A 5,348-nucleotide genomic window follows, 5' to 3' on the forward strand; every position below is an offset into this window, starting at 1 on the left:
TGAAGTTTACTATAGATAATGAAAACTACACACTCAAATTAGGTGTGAAAAACATAACTTGAAATTGAGCACAAACAATCTACTGAGAACATTTATGAACAATAAAAGTCCCACTTCAGTGATCACAGTCCAGCCTTTGGTTTAAAATTTATTCTAATATAAGATAATATGGTAATGCTATAGACATAATAATAAAGGTAATGTTTATGGATGGTGGCGCCCTCTTCTAGATTTGTAGACTTTTAACAGTGAAACAGCCACATGTTCAGTCTCCACTAATAAAATAAGCAGATAAGTAAACCTGGGTCAGGCTGTGGTTGCCTTTCTTGTCCTACAAGCATAGACTGAGCTTTAGGAGCTCATCTATGTCACAGAAAAATAAAGTTTACTGTCAAAATCTTTATTTATTGTTGAAAACTCACAAATACCTGATAAGAAGCCAGATTTAAAAGCTTTTATCAGAGATGAAGAGATACACATCAGACTGTCCTCACCGATTTCTCTGTGAATGATTGTTTCCATTTGTGTGTTTGTTCTTTAACGCTTGTACAGCTTAATTACAGCAAGAAGACAGGAATTCAGTTTAGACTAAACATATGTATCAGCGCTAAAACTGACCTTAAAAATTAAACACATTCAAAACTTCTGACGGCTTCAGTTTATCAGATCAAATGTCACAAATGCAAATGTAGACCAGTTTACTATAAGACGCCTGGTTATCCACTGAGGGAAGTTCTTTTGGCTCCTTTTAGTACAAAAAAATAATGAACGTTAGCTCAACATTTATTACAACAGCAACAACAAACTTTATTGATATAGCACATTTAACAACCAGGAGTATGCCAAAGTGCTGAACATACAAGAGGGTCAGATATAATAATAGAGACAGATGAAGGCCATGGAAAAGTACCAAACATGCTCGCAGGTTGATGCCGTAAAAAACACAAAAACAAAATAAATACAAATAAAAGCATAACAGAACAATATGTCTAACAGATAAAAGAGTCAATGAACATCTAAAAATAATTAGTAGTTAAGAATAGGACGATTAAATAAATAGGTTTTTAACCGCGATTTGAAGGATTGAATGGAATCGGATAGTAATGGGGAGGTTATTCCACAAATCGTGTGCAGCCAAGGTAAACGTGCGGCCACCTCTAGTCTTCAGTCGGGATCTCAGCTGTACAAAAGTGACTGGGAAGATGATCTTAGTACCCTAGCAGGGGTGTATGAGCTATGTAGTTCATCGAGGTAACTTGGCGCTATATTGTTAATAGTTCTAAAGGTGAGCAGCAGGATTTTGAATTGAATGCGATACTTAACGGGAACCCAATGCAGGTCAGCAAGGATGGGGGTAATAGAGACTCCTGCCCGGTACCAGTAAGGAGACGAGCTGCCGCATTCGGAACAATCTGCAGTCTATGGAGAAGAGTAGAGTTAAGACCAAAGTAAAGGGAGTTGCAGTAATCCAACCTAGATGCCACAAAGGCCCCTCCAGGTCCCTATGAGGGACATAATGTCTGGCCTTGCGAATAAGACGCAATTGATGGAAGCAGAATTTGACAACAGAAGACACTTGTTTGTCAAATTTAAATGAGCTATCCAAAAAACACACCTAGGTCACTAACAAGGAACCAAAGGCGTCACGGAGTTGCCCGCGAGGGATATTAATGTCATTTTGGTTTTCCTGTTATTTAAGCTAAGGGAGTTACCAGAGAGCCAATCTTTGACCTCACACATACACTCACAAAAACAGTGCACAGACATGGAACGATCATCAGTTAATTCAAAATAGATCTGTATGTCACTGGCATAACAAGGATGTTGTACTTCTCAAAGATTGCGCCTAAGAGAAGCATATACAGTGAGAAGAGCAGGGGACCAAGGACAGATCCTTGAGGCACGCCGCAGAAGACAGGACCAGCAGAGGAAAAATAAGGCCCCAAATTGATTGAGAAAGACGAAAGAAAGGTATGACATAAAAGATGGTCACATCCATGAAAGAAGCAATTTTACTCTCAGCATTAATCTGCATGAATCTAACAGCTCGGGTTACAGGATACCTTCAAATACTTTCAAAACACGAACATGAGTTAACAAACTTTCCCTTTCACAGAGTAAAACCACAGCATGGCTTAGCTCAGCACTTCAGAGTAATCAGAGGATCACACAATCTTAAAGGTGGAAACTTCTGATTTCACCTTTAACATTAAACACTTCATAACAGCAGAGAAAAATAATCACTGCTTCCGTGTCCAATAAATAAATCATGTAACATCATTGTATGTTCTCTCAGGGTGCTCTACAACCACATCAGACACTTCTGGACCTCAGTTTAACCTCTGAGATTACACAGTAACTTAATCTGACAAAATTCACGTGTTCATTTAGTCAGAGCAAATTTCAGAGACACGTGACTGAAACTGATGTCCTGTATGAGAGCCCCTTATGTAGCAATAATGAAACGCTTTGTTGTGGTCATATTTAAAGCTGAATCTGCAGGGATGCCATGACATGTGTGTACTGCTACAGTAAACTGGTTTGTCTGAAGACAAAGAAAGAGGAAAAAAAGCGAAGAGCTTCTTCTTTTTAGGCTTGCTGTTGTTCAGGCGGAGCAAGTGAGGAATTCTTGTTTCTCAATTTTCCAGAGATCACAAAAGCAGCTATAAGAACACAAAACACACCAAAAGCTGACAGACCAGGACGTCCTCTATTGACTCTGTCCTCCTCCTGTCCATCCTCTGTGTGTCCTCCTGTCTGAGCTGCAGGTGAGAAACAGGTGTGAGGTGTCAGCTGTCAGGTAGGTGATGAGTGAAGAACAGAACAGAATCCATTTCCTCTTCAAACTGCTGTCAGACATTATCTACTGCACTCTGATCACATCACTCAGACCAGCTGCTTTCTACAAAGTCTCATCAACAACATCTTTAGAAACAAACATCAACAACCAGGAAGCAGCTTCACCTCTGATCACACACACACTCAACTCTACTCACTCACCTGGAGGATCAACAACACTCAGGTAGATGATGCTGATGGGGTTGTTCTTCAACACAGCTCTTTTCCCACGGTTGTTTCCTCTCTGGAGGACACGACACTCGTATGCTCCACTATCATTAATCGTCACATCCTTCAGAATCAGAGACACGTCACCATCCTTCATCTGTCTGTCCTGCAGATCCACCCGGTTCTTAAAAGATGGATGCTGGTTGTCTGGAACAAACAGATCATCCCGGTACAAAAGGACATATTCTGATCCCAGGTCAGCTCTGCTCCAATCTGCAACTATGATGTTGTAGTTTGGAGCTTGACATGGCAGAATGACGTTCTGTCCAGCTGTGGTGTTTATGTCTGAAAGAGAGGAAACAAAATGAGAAGTTAACAACATCAACAGCATCGCTCACTTCTGGAGCAGTAACCACTGATTCCTGCAGAGCCACAGGCAGTACAGCTCACACAGCATGCTGAAATTTAACACAGTGCGGTTTTGTGACATAAATTACAAGGTGACTCTTTCCCTAGATGCCACTTGTCAACTCAATACACACGTCTTGTTCAGTCCTGTACTCCATTCATCACAATAAACACGGGTGTCTGCTCAATAAAAGATGTTGATGCAGAATTGTTTTGTCTCACTTAAACAAACAAACAAACAAACAAACAAACAAACAAACAAACATCTTTTATCTTTATTAGTAAGTTACAGGTCACAAAAGCTTACATGCATTTGAACCAGAACACAAAAATGTACACATTATTTAAAAGGATCCGTATGAAAATAGAAACAGACCAGAGTTGATCAATAGTTTGTCTTCAACAGGTTGTAAGAGTGCATGTGCAGGATGAGCTAACAGGTGATCTGTTTCACTCTGAGTGTGTCAAAACTTGAACACACACGGTGTAAATATATATATTTATAATATTTAAAATTCCAGATTCACAGTAGTTATTATCACAGCACAGTGAAAAAATTCTCAACAGTGATCGTGTTGTGAGAGTGTTTTGGGGGTTTTTTTTGCTCTGTGGTCAAATTTGTCAGGCTACAGTTTTGTGTTCGTGTCCCTTCCTGTTCTGTGTGGCTGCTGTAGAGCAGCAGTTCTTTGCTGCGGTCTCCTCTCCTCTCTCTCTCTCTGGGAAAAGGGGGAAGTTTCCTTGAGTTCACATCAGCACTGTTCTTTTTGTTTCACAGCCAGAATCTCCAGAAATTGTGCCAATGTTTTTAACTACTTAATAATAATAAGCTGACAGAAGTTTTGATAAACAGCACAGTCCCATTTAAGGAAACTTGAACTTCATTTACTTTTTCTTGCCTGAAATTCTGAGGGCTCATATTGTCTTTATGCCTGGTCTAGAAGTCAATTTAATTTTTAATGGATATGAAATCTGAAACTATAACATCTGGAATTTGTTCCCATATCACTCAAATATAAGCACATATGACACATGACCATCCCTTAGAGAAATGCACCCAAACTACTCCATACATTACAACAAGCATGCAGCTACACAGCTTACCTTCATATGCACTGACCAGAACACACACCAGCAGCAGCAGCAGCATGTAGAGGACTGTACTACAACACAACTGCAACATAGTCGGGCTGTCTGTGTGCAGATGGCACAATGAAAATATAAAAATCCAAGGTCCAAAGACACCGGCTATCAGGACAGACGCTCTCTGTTAACATCCAAGTCATTTAAACTACCAGCTCTCTAGGTACTCACATAAAAAGGGTAGGGAGGATGATCCCCCTCCTTCCACCTCAAACTGACTGGCAGAACACACCCACCTGTTCTTATCAGAGCAGGAACAACAGCTTCATGTCTCAGCTCTGAAACCTCAAGAGCGTTTATGAAAAGATCTCCAGCCGACAGGAAGATTTATGGTTGGGTGTGAAGAAAAAGAAAAGAGGCCCATAATAATATTCTGTGTATGTGGAGAACACGACACGTGGTCGCCTGTTTGCCTTTGGCCATTTAGTCATTTAGTGACCACAACCAAAGGGAGATTGTTTTCTTTAGAGCAGTAGATCTGCTGTAGGCTGGAAACCATCGGCCAGTTTACAATTCCGTTTTTTAACCAGATGTCACGGATTCATGTTTTATTGGAAGCTTCCGCGCTGATCTAATCAGGACACCGACAAACAGTGTAAACTTACCTCTCCATTAATCTCCCGTCGTCCGTGGAGGGACCCAGGTGTTCCACGCGCTCGCTTTGGTCGATTAAAGTGCCTTCAGTAAACCTGAAATACAACGAAGAACTAAAGCTAGCTTTGTAGGACTGCGCAGGGTTTGTTTTTTCCTGCTGCTGCTCGGTGCAGGGAGATCGGTGAGGAAAGGAAATGACC

General features: G+C 40.7%; 1 long non-coding RNA gene across 1 annotated transcript; it reads right to left on the reverse strand.

Annotated features, from left to right (window-relative positions):
- Nucleotides 1–786: 786 nt before the first annotated feature.
- On the reverse strand, nucleotides 787–5,342 carry LOC106456561 (uncharacterized). The gene is made up of 3 exons (XR_001290649.1): nucleotides 5,160–5,342; nucleotides 3,001–3,351; nucleotides 787–2,762 (listed from the first exon to the last, which is right to left on the reverse strand). It is a non-coding gene; the product is annotated as an uncharacterized LOC106456561 (long non-coding RNA).
- Nucleotides 5,343–5,348: the final 6 nt, after the last annotated feature.

The sequence above is a fragment of the Pundamilia nyererei genome, unplaced genomic scaffold (assembly GCF_000239375.1).
Source record: "Pundamilia nyererei isolate P.nyererei 1_Seehausen unplaced genomic scaffold, PunNye1.0 scaffold00470, whole genome shotgun sequence".
Classification (NCBI taxonomy): domain Eukaryota; kingdom Metazoa; phylum Chordata; class Actinopteri; order Cichliformes; family Cichlidae; genus Pundamilia; species Pundamilia nyererei.